The sequence below is a fragment of the Corvus kubaryi genome, unplaced genomic scaffold (assembly GCF_017639235.1).
Source record: "Corvus kubaryi isolate FWS band 111438036 unplaced genomic scaffold, C.kubaryi_AGA036_p1.0 137, whole genome shotgun sequence".
Lineage (NCBI taxonomy): Eukaryota > Metazoa > Chordata > Aves > Passeriformes > Corvidae > Corvus > Corvus kubaryi.
This window is the reverse complement of record NW_024580671.1, coordinates 24108353-24128838: the sequence shown is the minus strand read 5'-3', so window position 1 is coordinate 24128838 and position 20486 is coordinate 24108353.

Below are 20486 nucleotides of genomic sequence, written 5' to 3'. Positions count from 1 at the left end.
GACCTGATTCACAACAGATCCTGGTCTCTTACAGCAGAGGAATATGTAATTATGAAAAAAACCTGGAAGTAGCAAGGATTAAATTACGTTGCCAGGGCAGCTTGTTTCTAAAGGGCTTATTACAGGCATTAACCGCAAACCTGTGATTTTTCTTTTTTCACATGAATTGATGTCATAATGAGGTTTAAATGGAGACTCAGTGTCTACTTTGCCTCCCAAAGGAGAGGGGTTCCCCCTCTAGCCTGGGCACAGTGCCTCCTTCTGCTGTGCTACTTAATGCAAATGTAAACAAAAAGGAGAGTCAAACCATGAGAGCTGAATTCATTTCCAACTGGCTGTCATAGGTTTTCACTTTGGTCTCCTCATGGTTCACAAGGGTACCTTTCAAGTCTGGTTTATACAGAAGATGCTTATATGATAAAAGGGTAGGACCTAAAGCAGAAATACGGTACTGATTTTGAGGTGGAAACAAATCTGCTTATAGAAGCAATCCATGTGGAACATTGATTGTAGAAATCTTTAACACTTCTGTTATTGGAACAGCTGAGAAAAAAGCAGGAAATCTCAAATGAACAGCTATTTTTTCTACCATCCCTGAAAACTAATGTTTTAGTATAAATCTACCCTTTCCAACACATATTGCATCCCCTCAGGGCTAGCTCCTGTGTAGGCAGATTAAGTGGTTGCCTATGGCAGCAAAACGTTAGGCATGGCAAAATGCTTAGAGACTGCTTGTTGTGTACCGTAAGCTGCGTGAAGCAGACATTTTCCAGTGTTTTGAGGGTTACAAAAGCTCTTCAGACATCACCAGTTTTCCCAGTTCTTCCATATAAAAGTCAGCAATAAAAAATTGCCACTTTCACATCAAGGAAATTGGTTTGGTAAATTAAAAACTCAGTGACAGAGAATAGCAAAAGCCTGTACCTTTTAATAAATAGATAAGCAGAATATAGAGAAACCTGATGCTGTAGCATACCAATTAGTGTGTTTTGTACTCTAACCTTCAACAGTCAGAACTATGTCATTTGTGTGTCAATATATTGAGAGCTACAGAGTCATCACCTTGAACTTTTAGCCATGGAGTATTCAAGCAGCTGCTGGGTATTTGAGAAGGCACTTGCCAGTCCCAAAGAGGAATGAAGAGAAGTATATGTATGTTTATGCATGCTAAGAATCTGACCACAGAAACTTTTACTCACTGCACTTCCTTTAAAAGAAAATTGAGTCACTATTATTGACACACATTAAAATCCTATCTTAGCAGAGCAAATGTATAACACAGAGAAAGAACAGCCAGCGATGAGAGCGCAGCAACAGGGCAGGAGATGATGTGTTGTTTCCAGTGCTAAATCTGTTTCTCACAACACACTCCACCATTACTCTTTCTTCTTGGTTTATATCTTCTTTCAGAGCCAGGTCTGTGTGGTTGTGCGGAATCAAGACTAAAACATGAGCCTTCAACACTGCACCATACTCACCACTCCTCCCACAACAGATATTTCTACACTAGTACATACTATGTATGTTGGCCATGACTTTTATTCAGTAATTATTAGGACAGTGGCTGCATCAGGCAGTGCGAGTTACTAAAGGGTGCTTCAGCCATGCCATTTAAGACATATGGGACATTCTTGCTTGACAAATATAACTGCAAGGTATGATTGACTGCCATGAATCAGATATGCAGGTAGTATCATTGCTGAGACTGTAGTTCCTATCAGTATGTTCATGCTAGTTCTCTGGTAATAGCTGACTTGCCATGGCACAGATACTCATGGCAGCACAGGGCTCCATGTAGGGCCACTGCCTGGGTACTCACTCCAGCTGCAGAATGCAGCCTTTGTCACTACACCAGGAGATTACCCTGGCCAGCCAGCTACACTGGGCTGAAGAGTCCAACACACACTGCAAGGGCTAAACTACAGAAATGCACCCAGGCTAGAAGATATCCATACTTCTAGGAGACAGAGAGTTCCTAAGAACGTTTCTTTCTGGCTAGAGCAATTAAATGCCCTCTGACCTTATAGGGATCTGGAAGCTGTAAGAAGTCACTGATGTAATGAGCCATAGGCAGGGCTGCGCTGTTAGGTCTAGGAGATGTTCCTAGGTCAGGAATAGGGCTGCTTTAAGAGAAGATGGGAGAGAAATTCTAAACACCACCCACAACAGACAATCTCCTTGGAAAGTAAGTATAGTGTGCTGGCTTCTTTCAAATTAATATCCAGGCCTCTTGAATTGGTGACTTAAATGACACAGACTGATTGCAACCAAAGGAATGGGGGCATAGATTGGTACTGAAGGCATATCTGCTTGGAAAATAAAGAGCAAGGAATCAGAACAAAGAGCTTGGAACATGCAAAGGGCAGAAAGGCAGATTGGCATTTGTGGGCTGGCTTTCTTCTACCTTCAATATATTTTGCTTTTATATTCTAGAATGTTCTATATGAAGTTCTGAATTCTTATTTCAGATTTTTTTTCTCCCTCTACAAGCAGCAGCAGCAATCTAATACAAGTAAAGGTTGAAAAGAGTTAAATAATTCCTACCAATAAAAAATGTACTTCAGCTAAAATTAAAGATTTCAGATCATCTGAATTTATTACTGTAGATATTTACCAAAAGAATCTGGCAATTTGTGTTTCAACTCACTGTGTGAAACACATTTTTGGTACTGGTTAATTTAATGGACTTAAATATTCTCTAATTCTGAGGAGCCCTAGACAGTACTTTGGATCGATATACACAGCTCTGAATGCACCACTTTGGAAGTAACAGAACCTTTACTGAATGTCATTAGCCTTCCATCCATAAAAATTACCCACCACAGATAGAAATTTCAGCTATAAAAAGTATTGGGTGAATAGTTTTTTACCCAAATTTTATGCATTGAAATTCACAAAATTTATTTATATTTAATTTATCTCACCCTCTTCTCAGATCACATCCAGATCACATATGTAGGACACTTTGTCTCCTTTCTCTGAATCTGAACTCCCCCCAAGAACACTTCCTTTGCACTAATTATGCATCTCCAGGGTACACAATTCAAACAGGAGCTACCTTGTACTAACAGTGTTGATTTGCTTGTGCTCACAAAAGCAAGGAGAGTGCTTTTCAGGATGGGAGCAGAGCAGGCAAGTGGGGGATGCTCTAGGTTTTTTAATTAAAGTATTCTTTCAATAACATTCTGGAGTTGTTGAATGGCTGCAGATTTTTCTCTTCCATTTTAATAATCCTAAAATGCCATTCATTTATGAAAACAGAAGTTTCATTTCACAAATAAATTCTATGAAAGAGCTGTCTTGAAGGATACTATATTATTTATGGTTGAAAAAATATTGCTTTCCTCTGGTTTTGCCCTACATTTTTTTCCGAGCCCACAGTATACTGTGATTTTTAGGACTCAGTTCTTACTCTCTACTCATGCATAAACATTTGCAGAACTATGGCCTTCAGCCCCAATCCTGCAAAGGTTCAGTCTGTTCATAAGCCAGTAGATATAAAGTGGCTACAGTCAAGAACATGATTTCCAAACTCTCTAAAATTCTAGATTAAGGACTGTATTTTATGATTTCTCTAAAGCATCTCTCAGAAGTGCATTGGAGTACTTTAAAGTAATTCTTGCTATGGGATATTTTTCACATTTATAAAAAATTCATTGCCTCTGTACAGGATCCCATCATTCTGCTGTTCTTTTAAACAGTCATTAGACCACTTCAGAGATGGATGAAAAATTTACTTCCCCTGAATTCTAGCAGGAACCCTGAAAAGTATGTTGGTTTTATGCCACTTTTTTTCACTAAATCCCTGTATTTCTCCCTTTAATCTTCATTGCTAAAAACCTACAGATTTGCACTCTTAGACTGGATGTTAATATCTTCTCCATATATAAAATTACTTTTTTTTGTCTGAACCAAATACACTATTCCTTCGTTAAAAGGTTTCTACTTCCATTCATAGGCTGGTTATTTCAGGAGCCTAATGAATAAGGAGAGTTGCTGGTGAGAGTGGCCAAGGACAGGCAAGGTTGGAATGAATGCGCATGTACCTGGGTGGTCAGAGAGGAGCCCTGAGGAAGGCTGTAGCAACTCAGGGGTATATTTATTAATAAAATCACAAGCAGCAGTCAAACACTTAGCACTGAAATTATCTGCTAGATCAGAGAAAGATGAATAAACTTCAGCAGCCAATTGTACCTGTGTTGGCTTTCTCTTCCATCTTCCATTCACCTCTTTGATCACACACATTGCTTCAGCTAAGGCAAGCAGGTAGGATCCTGGTGTGGAAATGATCAGGCTTAATTTGACTATCTGTTCCTCTGCTTCTCTTCAATGGGTTAAAAATGTATTTCAGCACCATTGTCCAGATATCCTAAGAATAACACTCAAAGATAATCTGTCAGAATCTCTTTCAGAGATGTATCTGCTCGATTCCTGGCAAATAATTGCATTTGCAAGTGCATCAAGAAGTAAAGAGGGTCATCGATGGTTAGGTGTAGACCACCCATCTTCAGGAACTTCTATCAGCAGCAGAGTACTGACCTAAAAGGCAAGATCAGTAGAGGTAAGGGTCATCAAGCAGTGAACAATAACAGTAAAGCATTTTATTGATCATTACAATAGCCATCAGTACTACAGAAAACCATTCCTTGTAAAATAAGAACTGGGAACTGGCAGAACATATGATGATCATCCTATAAAGTAAGTAAAATCCCTGAGTACTGGATGTATGTGACTTCTTAATGTATATGACCCACAGGTACCATGGACCAAGAACCTTACAAGAGATAAATATTGCCTCCTAATTCACAGCATAGATGCCAGCATTCCTACCTCAAATCTCTGTGCTGGCAAAAGTGGAGTACGTCAGGAGCTGCCTTGTATGTCAGGAGCTGTCATCTTCAAAATGAAAAAGTCTGTCTTCTTCTCAATGCTAAATTGAGCATCTTAGAATGCTCTGCTGCACTGCCAAATGCACTCAGCAAAGACCTCCATGAAATTACCTTTTCATCTCAGCATTCCCCCTTCACTGGTGCTCTTCCCGTATTTCCAGAATGACACTTTGCACAGGCATTGCTTTTCTCATGGCTGCAGGTGTCCCATGGAGTGAGAGACACATGCTTTTCAGCCTTAATTGTATTGCTTCACAAGCAGAGGAACAAAAGCCTAGCAGGACATCTGGCTCTTCTCTTGCTCTTCCTCCCAGGTTTTATCCTCTGTCACTGTATGCCTTCCCTGAAAAGGAGGCAATGCTTCTCCCAGCAGAGCCTGTTCAAACACAGTTTCATCACTTGATCCTGCTGGAAGCAGGGACTTTCACAGGCCTTGCCAACAATGGACTCACGTGGCATAGTACTGAGTCCTGGAGCTGGGATCACAGATGTGGAGAACTGCCAGCCTGGGTGTGCTATGGACAGCAGTGTAAGGCAGAAGCAAAGGCATCTTCCTTGTGTTGATCTCCCAGGGAGCACTTTTAAAGGTGGGGCTGACTATGGTCATGGAAGGTGTGCCCTAGAGCTGCACGAAGGTGCAGGGTTGTGGGGCCCCAGCACACTGTTTCCAAGGGCCTCCTCACCTCTGGCTGCCCACGAGCTGGAGACATCTGCTGCAGTCATGGGTCCAGTGCACATGTACAGCCTCCCAGTGACACAGCAACCGAGTGAGCTGGAGTTAGGAAGTAACTCAGTCTGGCATGTTGGGCAGCCATATTATCAGCCAGCATAAATACCACACCAGGCTCCCTGGGTGATTCAACAGAAATACATCGCTGTACAAACATGTGCTCACACCTGACCTAAGTGGTCACGAATGCCCAGTCTAGACTTAACAATGATGGGACCATGACTTTAGTCATTCTCTACAGATTGCCAAGGGCAGGTGTGGTGGGTTTATTTTCTTTCTCTTTTTTTCCCCATAAACCAAACATGACAGGACTCAGCCAAGTACATTTCCAAGGGCATCTGTATAGATAGGTTTCCTGAACACAGCTATACAAAGTAGTGTACAGTAGGTTACTTGAAACATATTGCAATCCAGCATGGCATGGCTTTCAACACATTAAAAAAAAAAAAAGTGGAGTAAAATAAGCATGTAGAAAACATAAAGGGACTCTTCAGATCCTAGTTTACTGAAACCCTTGAAGCTAATCTCCAGTGTCTGCATCCTAATACTGTTTATAGCACTTAAAGTTTGTTAGATTTTTCTCTGATTATTTAAGGACTAATCAAAATTCTATGTTCGCTCTGGCAGATTTTGCATTTCCCTCTGATGACTAATGACATCCCAAACAAGTCTGAGTACAGGCATTTTTCTGTGACTTTTTTCCTCCTTTAAGATGGATCACTGCTGTCATCAGCAGGTGTGAGGAAAACACAGAAGCCCAAGTACCGAGTATAACAAGTAAGCAAAAACTGCATTTAAATTAATTTGAAATGCAAAAATAGTGACTCGCGCCTAAGCAGGATTTTGGAGTGCTGGAGCATCTTGGTCCCTCACCAGGAAAGGATAACTGATGCCCAGACTGGGAATTGTCTCTCCTGGCCTAATATATGCCAATACATAATTCTCATTCTTTGAGAAGCATTCACATCTGTTACATGAGTATATATAGATATATTTCTTATATCTAGCCAAATATAAGGTTCTTTTGTGTATAAATATATATTTATAACATATATGTATAAAACAACAGCAGAACGGCATTATACTAGTCCCATTCCTAGAGTTACAGTGCAAACGGCATCTGTGCTTTAATAATATTTACTGCTAGCATCTCCCTTGTCTGTTTCCATAGCTCATGCTGGGTCCCATCTGCACTAAGACAATGCAGCATAAACATCCTCCAAAAGCCCCTGCAACACATGAGCTACAGTAGCTGGTCTCTCAGAAGATACTCCTTTCATCATGATTTATACTCATTCTACCTCTTACCTGTCACATTTGACTTTGACCTACTGATTTTTAATGAATTTAGGGAAGGCAAATTATGTGTGACCTACTTTCTAAGCAGATGGCACTTCACCTAACCAGGAGTACCTGAGCCCCATCATCCTGTGTTTAGCTTTGGTGTCATTGATGAGTCAGTTCCATGCTGCCCACCCTGCCAGGGGTGTTCCGACCACAGGGCTCCTCTGTCACATGTGGCAGAGCAGGTGAAAGGGTGAAGTCGGGGGAGTCATTAACTGGTCATTAGCTAATGATACTAAATTCATTCACTAAGACAGAGACAGCCTACATGTACTAGGTGTGTCTAATTCACCAAGACAGCCAAGAGGATTATGTAAATTGAAAGTTTACTTACCTTGGAGAAGGGTCTCACCTGCTGCCCACTGGGCAGGAGCTAGGGACAGGTGGGCAGGTGGGCAGGTGGGCAGGCAGGTGGGGAGGCAGCAGGGCACAGAGGTGGGCAAGCAGACAGGCAGGAAGGTGGACAGGCAGGTGGGCAGTTAGGTGGGCAGGTGGGTATGCAGGCAGGCAGGCAGGTGGGCAAGCAGGCAGAAAGGCAGGTAGGTGGGGAAGCAGCAGGGGCACAGGGCAGAGCCTGGGAGCATGCAAGGCCCTCACTGACCCACAGCTCTTGCCTGGCTACCAGCCAGCAGCCTTTAGTGTTTTCCCCAAGTGATTCATCCAGAACCTACAAAGCACCTCTCTGCCTCATCCCCACACTGGTTGGCAGAGCCAGGGCTCTCCCTGAGAACATTCCACTGCCCTCAAGGAGCCACTCTCAGCCATACCTCTCCCTGTGGCCCAGCCTCCAGCCCTGCCTCAGCCCAGCTCCTCTCACCCCTGCAGTCCACAGGCATCCATTGGCAGGGCAGGCATGTCCTGCCCACTGCCAACACGTCCCTGGGCTCAGTGCAATCCCCCTTCTCCCCATCCCTTCCCATGCCCTCCAACCCGGTCACATCCTCTGACAGACACACTAAGCTGACGATGGCACACAACAGACTGATGAAAGAATTGTTTTCAACCACAGCTAGAGTAGCAGCCACAAAGGGATGTATGCCTTTGACCCTGTGCAATGTCCACATTTTCACATGTATTTCTATGCCCATAAGAGTTCCAGGATACTCTGAAGCAGATTTACATCGATGCCCTTTTATCAGTGCTTTGCAACTAGAAAAAGGCTTAAAAGTAACTTCACTGCCAAAGGGATATAGGGGGTACTTACGGAAAATGAAAATCAGAGGCTCTTACATTTTGTTTTTTAATCAAAGCCTTGCGATTCATCATTTGAAGTATTCTTATAACTACCAGGTGCTTTACACCACAAATGTTTAGCATTATGTAAGTACTAAAAAGTTTATAATGATTATGCCGGCAGTTCCATTGCCTGTATCCCTGGGTGGGGAAAAATATGCCTGTGAGGCTCACACACAAAGACTGCAGGCACATCACAAAAAGCCGCATTCCAGGAGAAATCAGAAGCTTTATGTAAATTCTTTCAAGAGATGAAGATGTTTAGACTGTTGTACTGCAATAGGAACAAATAAATGCAATATCATTAGAGTTACAAATCATTTTTTATTTTTATGTTCTTTTTCTGTTTATGCTATAAACCCTGAATATTTAAGGACTGCGAGCCAAAGATGTAATAATTCTTAGAAAGAGTAGGAAAAATTAAAATAGGGAGGAAATAAGGCTTCATAAAATATGAAGAAAATTCAGAGAGGATTTACACAAAGGAGCCGGTGTGTTTTCTCCTCCAGCTCTTTTACAATGTACACATTGTGGTCAGATTCCCCAGTTTAATAAGTTTCACCATTCCTAATATTTATTTTTATGCCTTGGATTTTCAACCAAGTTATTACACAAGAATTGCATTTTCTAGAGAAAAAAATTATTTTTCTAGTCCTTTAAGATGACTAAAATTTCCCAAAAGAATAAACAACAAATGAAAAGAAACAAGAACTGTGTAAATTTTAAACAATTTGCATTTTGTGCAGATGCACTCCTGTACTGACTGCTGTGCAAACCCATGCTGTTACATTTGTCACTTCAGCCCATGGTTAACTCAGCCAAGGGGCACACTACAAGAAAGTGTAAATTATATTGATGTGGGTTCTTTTACAAAGTCTGTCAGACTGACTTGCACCTAATTACCAATGTGTGGCTCACACCATTTCATAGCACCTCTTGTCTAGTGTTGCAGTTGCTTGTTTCCCAAGCAGAATTCCTTTCCAAACTGGAATGAGATGAAGGAAGGAAAGGATACTCTATGGAATGTATCCATACAAACAATAATGCAAGACTGGGGTCTCAGATCATTAACATTTTGTATTGCTAAATTTCCCATTTATTTTCCTTTGATTGTGGTGAAGGCTTATTATAAAAGTAATGAATCACAGAGAAAAATAATATTATCACAATCCTATTTCCATTCTTATCTGATGCTACTCTGAATTTAGAAGAATCCTGTAGAGCATGGGCTCTTTTTAACTTTTGCTGAGATCAGTGTGTGTCCAAGAATCTGTTTGCATTTTTTTTCATTCACTTCACAGATATAATCCTAAAGAAACCGCATAGGTCAAGATTTTTTTAAGGGAGGTGGTCACATTTGCAGACATTTCCTTAATATACTTAGGCTCTCAATTTAGAATTTCTAAAACCTACTGGGATTTCACTGTTTGGGGGTTTTTCTCTGAATTTAACAATTAACAAATAAAACATGTTTGAATGATCCACAGTAAACTGATCACAATGCTGATGGGTTCATGATACGTTTATAATGAAAGTTGAGTTTAAATCTAAGCTTAGATGAAATAAATAAATTTGATATGCCAGAATCTTGAAGTAAGCTTTGTATGCAATCTTTAATATACATTCATCTCTGAAACAGAGACATATGATATTTTTAATACAATGCTTTAATGAGGAATCTTTAAAATGCTGTCTTGCTAATCCTTAATTTCCATGTACGCTATTGCAGATTTTCTGAATACATTTCTGACTTCTGAAATGTTTGTTTTAAAATTAACTTATTTTTATCATTTTTAAGGTGACTTCAATAATGCCGAGCAGAGAAATAGCTTTATATGATAGCTGTCTTAACCATGCACATTTAATTACTTCACCTCCACTACATCGACTAACCATACTACACTTCAACCTCCTAAGGGCATACCCTGTTATTTTTTTCTCATGTTTCTCATCTCTTTCAGATCCCTTTAGACTTATTTTTCTCTTTTCTAATGTTTACAGCACCTTCCAATTTAGGATCACCTGTGATTTTTCTCTGAGTGCTTTTTACCCCCACATCCAGAATACAAATGAAAACATCCAATACGATCAGTTCTTACACATGCATTCATAAGCACATATTTCCAGAAAATCATTAGCTCTATACTGCAATGCACTGCTGTTTACTATTGGTTTGGAAAGGGGAAGTCTGTGTTGTTTTGGTTTTGGGGGTTTTTTTAATATCTTTGAATTAAGTATTCATTCTGGGAAACAGCAAGGAAAACAAAAAAGACCATTTTAAGTTATTATAAGCTACATTTTGCAAAGAATGTCTAAAACAAAGAATTAACTATCATGTAAACAACACTTCCTGACCCCTTGTTCATGAAGTTTGGTATCCAACTATTGCTAGAATGAAATGGAGAGAAAATCAGGAGAAACCTCATTGTGAATCAGCACTTTCCTTGTTCACGTTCAGCAGTAATTCTTAAGCAACTGGTCACTAGTAAATGATGACATCTGCAATCAGGTGTCTGGTGCTGTAATTAGCAGCTATCTGCAGAGCTCAAAATACTTCAAATAAACAAACTAAGGATCTAGGTTCTTTCTATATTAAACTAAAAAGAAAAAAAAAACACAGGAAAAAAGACAGATGTAGCCATATAAAAACATGACAAGAAGTCAAAATAGCCATTTTAGAATGCAGCACAAGTAATATTAATTTGTAAGCTATCTGAGATACAAATTTTTGTTAAGAGGTAGCTGATTCCTAGAAAAGACAGTTGGCATTTTTATTATAACTACTTCATTTATTGACTTAATGCTGTATATAATCTTTCTAAAACAAATACACTAAATTAATAATTACTCAAACTCCTGCAATGCTCTCAAAACAGGATTCACTGTAGCTCAGCATGGTGTGTGTGCAGTTTTTTTTTTCTTCCAAGCAATTAAACTGTATCCTTTAAGATCATTAAGGCTCAGGGTCAGACCAGGCTCTTTATTCTTTTAAACAGATGTTTGGGGGATCCTGGCTGCCCTTTTTTTTTATCACCTTCTGCTAATTACTATCTGCCTATTCTCTCCACTCCCTGGCTTTCAAGCGGCCGGTGGGCCCCTGAATACCATCTGCTCAAAATTCTGGTCCCTGCCCTCTATTAGACCTCACTAGACCTTAGACTTTTCTCTTTCCCATTATGGAGATCATGCATGCATTAGGCAGGTCATGTTCCTTTTGCTATACACAGTGGCACGTGCCAATGCCCTTGAGGAATCAGCTGCAGGGATAAATTTACAATTGGCTTGCTTCCCCCAAAACAACATTAAGCGTTTGTTCTCCCACTCACAATTTCATACAACTACAGAGATATAACTGTCTACTTTATATTTTAATGAAAATTTAAAATATCTTTTTAAAGCAAGAGAGCTTAATTAAATGCAGAAAGGTTTAAAAAAAAAAAAGGCTACAAAGATGAGAATTATTAACTACTTACTTCTAATCCCTGAATTTAGACAGGGAATTTTTTCACCTTTCTCTGAACAAAAACTAGAACAGTCTTCCTATCTTAGGTACAAGCTACCTCTCTCTATAACTTAATTTCTATATATTTTTTATCTAAGAAACAGTGCACATCAATTTGAAATGGTAAGGAACATAGTCATATTAAAGGGCATCTCCCCAGCACTGCTTGCAGCATATAAAGGTGGTAGAAGGAATTCCTCCTATAATAAATAGAGTTCCCTCCTCACTTTGGTTGGCACTGTAGCCATATAAATCACTTTGTGTTGGTCATATACCAGATATATGCAGACTACAGAAAGAGATTTAAGGAGATTTGAAAACACAAAACAGAGACTGTTGCATCCTGTACTGTTATATGATTAAACCCTGGAGAGCATTTTAATACTATGGTATAATTTGCACATCTTTTGTGTAACATGAGTCTTTGGAGCACCCAGTGGGTCACAGTTGGTTGACTGTCTTGCTTGAACAGAAGCATTCTCTCTCACAGAAGAGATCAAACTGAAAGCCTATGGATCAGCCTTCCAAAGCCAGTGGCAGTTTCACTTGTCAGGGTCATAAAATCTTCTATTGCACTCTTACACTCTGACATATTATGCAGGACTTATCTAACATTTATACATAAATTATTCTAGTTACAACTATATGATCTCTACCAGCATAGATTGGTATTATTATCTGTACCAAAATGAATTGCTATTATCTACAAAGTATTGATCATTTCTGACTGGCAGAAGTCACAGCCACTAAAAGCTGATGCTGTTGGAATAAACAATTCTTTAAGTTTCATAAACATAATTTGAACATGCTATAATATATTTTATTCTATTTCCTGCTCCACTTGTGCTAGTCCACTTCCACCAGACTGATTTTGATAGTCCAAAAAAACTCCCTTATGCAAAAAATCCATCTACTGGCAAAACACTTTTTTCCCCTCTTCCAGTCTGTGAATTTCCTCCAAAATATAAACACACTTTCTAATTTATGACACAGAAGATCTAGTCCTGAGCAAATGCCATTTCAAACTTGTGACATGTTAGTGATGATAAAGTGTAAACACTTTCCTCTGAGCTATAAATGGTTTGAAGTAAGAACCCATTCCAAGTCTATAGATGTCATTTAAAAGATCCATATTGACTTCAGAAGGCTTTCTATCAGCTCCAGGTAATCTGCTGCCACAGAGAGAGGGATAAAATACCCAGGATATATTATATGTCAACTGCTTTGATTATGAAATATTTAGAGTTTATGTTCTCAGGAATCAGGGTGCTTAGAAGCGAAGGTTCAGTCAGAACTTCATTGTTTTTCCTGTATCGCTGTGGGTTTTCTGGCATGAAACCAACAGGAACACCACAGGCATACAGGTTTTCTATTTTTCTTTGGTTTAATTACAAAAAATTTTCTTGGTTCCAACTAAAAGTAACAAAATGAATGCCACAATTTTCCCCGTCTTGGGAGAAATGTTTCATGGTGTTTTCTTCTTCAACTACTCTTCCTACTTTGAACATCAACAGATCAGTGGCAATCATCAGATAATTGGCTGATCAGAATGAATAACTTTAAACCTTTTGGAAAAGTGATGAAAACACTTTCCACACAAAAGAAAGGATTCTCAAATTCAAACTTAAGTGTCATTTCATGTAATTTTGAAAATAACTATTTTTATTCTCAAAAAATGTTTTTGATGTTTTTGTGTTTAAATTTAATTATTTTATATACTAGAAGACATTTTAGGGATTTTAAAATCACCTATGACAATGAAAATAATTTTCCTTATTTTAGAAGTGACTTGGCATTTCAATAACGTTTGTTTAGCAGTATTGTCAAAGTCTTCAAGTGAGATTAACGTCAAAGATAGGAACAAATTCATTTAAAATAGACACTTAATTTGCCCTAAATTTTTAGGTATCTAATGAACCAGACCTTCTGAAATGTTTGCTTTGATTCCCTCTTTAGAGAATAAAGAAATCTTGGCATCTCTGAAGCTCTTCAGCGAGAAGGTCCTGACTTCATCCTAGGACCACATATTAAAAATCTCTAGGTTCAATGAACATAAGATCAAAGAATTTATGAACTCCAGTTAGAATCAGCACTTAAACTCAGCACTTTCTTGAGGTTCCCTCACATGGCTTTCTTGGTGAAAGCTGAGGAACTGGTAGAGTTTGTTTCTGTCTGCCTTTTTTCAGTCCTAAGAGGCTCCATAATTTTATTTATATGTAGAAGACAAAAGAATTTAAGAAAATGTTAATGAGAAGAGCCTATAAATCTGGACATGCAATCTCCTACTCCAATCACTGTTGAACCTGCCAGTCTGTGAGAGCTCAAACAGAAGTTAACAAATGCTGACTCAGCTCTAGCTTCGCTCAACATTTTGTCTTTAATATTTATGAAGAAAATTGAGAATATATTGCTTCAGAAATGTTTGTGTACCATACAAATAGAATGAAAGAGCTATGACACTCTCCTTGGGAATTAGATCTTTTATATAAATGAGTGTATTCAAAAAGCATAAGTATAATAATGTCAATCTGAAGAATGCATGTGTCTTCATTAAAGATTTACAAGCTGAATTTGTAATGAAAGTGGAACAAAATTCTGAGGCCTATTTCAGAATTATATTGAAATAAAGGGCATGTTGTAGGCTTATTTACCTATTAATTGGATTTATGCTCATCCTCAATTCTAAAGGAATTAATTTGAAGGATCATTCGAGACCTGGACTGTTTCTAAGTACTGATATGTCTGTCATCATTGTGACAGGTGAACTTCCCATGAATCTGCACCTCTTGTCACCCAATCACTCTTGTCAAATAGTGAAAAGGCATGGAAGTTCTTAAGTATTACCTTAAAAGAACTGAATAATCTTCCTCCTTGTAGCAATTTTGGCAGATGAAGCACTCCAAAAGGAGAAAGAGCCTCCCAAATGTTAGAATTTTTAATATTTCAATGATCAGAGAAAATGAGAGTGCTGATCATAAAAAATCATCTGCTTTTGTTGCCAGATGTATCTTTATACCTATTACTGACTAGGTTCATGATCAAGAAGGGACTTTCATGTTGAATCCTTATGCAGTTCCACAAGATTTCACCTGCTCCAGGAGGTGGGCATGGAAAGTCGGAGAACAATAAATGAAAGATTCATCTTATATATTCTTTCACATCTAGAGTACACACAGCTGCATCTTAGCTAGTCATCATATATTCCCATTACAGCTGATGAAGGAAAATTAACATCTTCAGCATGTAGCTCATCTAATCTTTATTAAACTGCTAGTTCAGGATGAAAATAATTATTGCAGTTTGCTAAAATGACTAGGTTCCCCTGGCAATCAAGGAAGCCTAAGTCTATGTGTTGACATGAAATAACTACTGTCTGCAGCACAGGATTTTCTCAGGTCTCTTCTTGACAAGTCAAGTTTCTTATTAACAGGCTTTCCAAATGTATCCTATGAAGATGGTGGGCAAAGACTCTTTTAACTGTCACACCAAAATGCAGAAGTTAAGGGGTTTTCATTTTTCTCCTTCCAGAAATAACTTTAAATGTGGGTCAGGGGATGAAAAGCCTTGTTTCATTTCTGCATTCTTGAATTTAGAAATAATGGATAGTGGCTGATTCCTCTGATTCAAGAAGATGGAACAACTGGCTCTCAGAGCTTTCCAGTACCTTTCTGCTCCTCTGGGAGAAGTACTTAGTTCAGAGTCAGCATCCTGTGTAATATTTCTTACTTACTCTTTTTTGGTGCTTTTCACCAAAATCACTCTGATTTCTATGCCATTAAATGAAGCTTTAGAAGACATATGGCTTAAAGGATAGCACCACTTGGGCTCCCCATAGTGTAGTAATACAAATTCTGGACACATGGGTTGTTCTTTGATGACTTACTTTATTAGGTTTCCAAATCACACTGATGCCCAGAGGGTGTGAATAGAATTGAAATAGCTTTACACTACCACAGAAGGGTTGGGAGGGCCCCATTTTATGAGGCTGAGGTTAACACTAAAATAACATGTGACAGATGGTCACTTTTTGCAACCCATCTTACTTGCCTGGTATTTTTCTAACAGTCACAAGCAATCCCTTTCTCTTTTCTCATTAGAGAATAAATCCATAGAAAATATTTTAACTGATGACTTATTTCAGCTTTAATGTTTCCAAGCACAGACAAGGAAGAAAATTATATCCTGGCAGCTCCGCACCATTTACTATAATATCCTTGTCCAAAACTGTTGTTGAGTAAAAAAACATTTGTTTCATCTCTAAGAGTTTTCTGTTTCTGTTTTTACAAGTTTATTGTTTTGAGAAAAGTAGTCTATCATTTTTGGATTTAAGATATAATGAGGTTTCTGTTCTTTAGGACTAAATTTTCTGCTTATTCCAATATCTTGTTTCTGATGGTAGCCAGTGGCAAATGCACACAAAAAGATAAATAGAAACCTTATAGGTAGTGAATACACCTTTGACTCATTTACTCAGTTTCTGGAAATCAGAAGTTTATGAGTTCCTGAGCTGAATGTTTCAGTTAGACTTCTGTGACCAAGATTTATTCCATGAAATTGCCTAATGCCCTTTTCAATCAGCTTATATTCTTACTATTACAACACCCTGTGGTGACAAGTTTTAGGGATTTTTAATTACATGTTATGGAGGGAAATGCTTCTTTTTCTTTATTTTGGGCTTGCTGGCTTACAATTGCATTGAATAGGCCATATATTTATAATAAGAAACACTGAATAAACATTCTCTATTTAGCTCCTCTGTAGTTCTCACACTAGTCAGTAGACTGACCCTATTAAACCATGTCTATCTTAGTACATTTCTTTTTATTCCATATTAGTTTGTGTGATCATCTGCAACACTCTTTCTCTCTTCTCTTGGAATATTTTATTATTTAAAGTCCTAGTCTGATGGCATTAAGAGCCATGGCCTCCTAAGATGAGCGTTTGATTGGAAACCGTCACCTCCAACCATATTCTCAGTCAGTTCGCTTAGATAGATCCTCCAAATTTTGACAGGATAGAATGTTTTTAATCACCTTTTAGCAATAAACTCTCCTCCTGTAGTACAGGAGTACAGCCAATAGTACACTGTACCCTAAGCCAGTCCCTGAGTAACATCTGAAACAGGTATTACAAATATTCCTACGTTTATGCTTCAGCACTTTCCTGATTTTCATGATCTTTCTTTCTAGTCTTTTCAACCAAGTTTACTTGAATCATTTACATACTTTGAAGCAAACAAATCAAAATAGGCCATAGTGTCTTCTTCAAAATCTAAAAGTCTTTCTTCTTGATGGAGAGGACTTAAAATCTCTCTCTCTCAAAACCATTTTTGGCACTGTCATCAAGAAAAGATTTCCAAATAATCTTGGAAAGACATATCCCATGCCATCATGTCTCCTTTCACCACAGTTTTTAATTCCCTCCCTTCAGCACCACATGTCTCAGCAATTTTTATAATTATTTATTATCCTCAGGTTTCTTCTCATTTCAAACCTCTTTCTCCATTTTCTAGACTTTTCCAAAACAAATTTTGCAGGATGGGAAATACACAGTACTCTCACAGACTTCCCCAGGTTTCAAAATCTTTTCTGCTGGAAAAGGAGAATCTTACGTGAGTGACAAAGAAGGAAACACACATGTGAAGGATGATATCAATCACAAAGCACAAAGCATGTGGTTAGCGGGGCAAAACATACCCCTTTTTCCAGGAACAGAAAGGGTTCCTCTCAAAACTGCTTTAGACAGATATTTAAATAGATGTAACCAACTTCAGAGAGTAAAAGGATGTCATGAGTCAGTTTACTCAAACATCAGTAGTTTGAGTAAAGCCTGCGGTGCAGTCCTCCTATCTATTAATTATGTTTCTTCAGAAGGTGCTCTCAGGTCACCTTCAGTTTATAGTATAACCCTTTGCAGTATGGACAATTTTGGCAACAGTGGTGAAACTTAGACAATGATAATCCTCCACTGACATTGCTATAAACCTCCATATTCCCATAGGAGCTACAGACTTGTTATCAACAATCATTGGTAAAATTTCTATCACCTCAAGATGTCACCTTCTGTGAAGCTTATCAATCAGACCTGTTTTCATTCCTTTGCATATTGCTGCATAGTTGTTTTCAGTCTTCAAGGCCTAAGACTTGCTATGAAATTCATTATCTATACTTTTCATAGTTTCTGTAACTAATTGAGTTATATTACTTATGTCCTATATTTTTTTACATCATTGGGGAAGATAAAGGAAAGAGAGCAAAGAAGCAAATTTTTGTCCTAGTAATAAGCAGCAGAAACTACAGCTAAGGAGGTGAGTGAAATCCTAGACATCTATAATAGTGTGCAAATAAACTAGGTGAATAAGGTCCTTTTATTTTTAAGAATTTCATTGCAATGAAAACATAATGCCACTTCAAAAGCTAAGATTATGTCATGTCATATTTCCTATTCTTTTCCTTTTTATCACAGCATTCTAAAGAGCTTTTTTATTTTCACAAAAATGGAGTCTAGACATTTTTATACATTTATAGTAGCTTCTATTCTGCTATTTTCACGCTGTAGGAATAAAATAAGTCAGTTAAAAGTCAACAGTAATTAATTCGTTTCTCTTTAAAAATGGGAGGGAAAGAAATTTTGATATTAGCACAATATTTGCAGGGTTTTTATGAGAAATCATTTATTTGCCCATTATTAGGTTGGGGCAGAAGGTTCAGAAGGCATCCAATAGATTTTCTTTCCTAATTACTTTTTTCAGGCAATTTTAAACACTATATAAATTCAGGAGAACTCTTATTTTAACAGTAGAACACTAAACAATACAGAAGGTTGGCTGGTGTCCTAGCCCAGCCATGATATTAGCTGAGCTAGCTAATGGGCAACTTTGTTCAGTTGCTCAGATCTCCAGAATCAAACAAAAAACAGAAGAGACTGATAATGGGAAGACCTAGAGGGGGATTAATCTTCTACATATATCTACTTACAGAAAGAGTGGCTTCTGAAATGATCCAGCTATTCTGGGCTCCCTTTACAAACAGTAAGAATAATGGACATACTTCAGAACAATTTTAAATATCCATTTCAACTTAAGAATTACAGTCTTTAGTCTACTTGATACACAGTCTGGATCTCCCATAAGTAAAATGGGACCCTGCCATAGGTTCCATTGCCTTTCTCTTGGCATACACAAGGTGTTACTGATCATCACAGCGTGCACACTGCGTTCCCGGTGACGTGAGAAATACTGTGTCACCAGCACTTCATAAGAGTTAACATAAAGTGCATTTTTTAGTAACAGGGAACAGCTATCAAGCTCAGGAAGCACCAGTGTTGAGATTTTTCAAAGACCATCTATTTACTTCACTGTTTCCCAATGTTTGTGAAGTACTTTAATACCTTGTTTCACTATGCAGTATATTTTCTTTTTAGTTAGTCTTTGTAGTAATAAGATAAATTAAGGAAACTAATATATGACATTTACTAACTCAATGTGGGAAACTGAAGATTTAGTGCCCTTCAAAATAAATGTAAACTTTGGCTTTACCTCAGCAAAATATTAACGCTCACGTCAGTAATTCTTGATGTTCATTACTTATTTAATGGGAGCCAATTTCAGCTTAATCTGGTTTACAGAGAAAACTAGATTCCTGCTATATTTAAAGAGTTCTTTCAGCATCTTAATAAAAAATAGCTTCTTTGAAGAATCCAAGAGTGCAAATTTTCACTATTATATCTTAGCCTCATGAGAATTGTTGTTTTCTTTTTCTTTCTTTTCAGTTTCAGAAAAAAAAACCTCCTGAAAATATGAAATTTAAATGATTAAAACACAAGTTAAATAAAAAATGGTCTGCAATTTGTTTGTTTTCAGCTTATAGTTTTTAAGTCAGTACCATTACTTTTTAACACTAGGGATTGCAATTGGAAAGAACAGTTAAAAAAAGTCTTTCATTTATCAATATATGATCACAAATGATTTCACAGATTAAACTACTTATGTTGAAGACCTGTATTTGGGGCAAGAATATGTAAGACAGGTTAGACTCCAGCAATCTGGAATTTCCAAGAAACTACAATTAAATTTTTCTAAAGAATGTATTATACAGATATGCTATTCTCTAACAGTGGAAAAGCATGTTTACATGACAACCACAAAATTTTAAGTCTTGACCATAAAATGTAAGTGAACAAAATCTTGAGAACGTCACATTAAACCTCCACTCATTAAATATTTCATTAAATTCAATAGAAAGCATCTAAGCATACAAGTGAAGTCTTTGTATTACCAATTGAATTAAAAATAATAAATGTCACAGCTGCATTCCAATGTACATCTTCCAAGACAAATCGCATTGATTAATTGTCAAACAGTTGCATGTCATCAACTAAATTCGTATCCTCTGAACAGTTTGCTAAGAACTTTCTGCTAGATCTTTCCTGAACAGAAAGGTGCCACACAAAGAGTAAGTTGTGTGCATTAGAGAGAGCTGTTCTCAGGTGAATGAGGACTAAAGATCTGCCCTCCATGGCTATGTCCAGCCTCACCTCAAGTGAGAGTGCTGGGACCCAACAGAGATAAAAGGATTGGCACTGGTGTCTTAGTTTCAACCTTGAAGAGCATTTTCACTTTCAGGCTTATACTATGAAGAATGGCCAGACTTGATGAATGAAATGTCTCTTGTATAGCACATACCCTCCTCACATGCATAATGGATCAAACATTTCATCTAGATGTTAGTTTTTCAACTCAATTGAGTAAATGAGGCATCAGGAAATCCTGGCATAATAAAGTGAAATT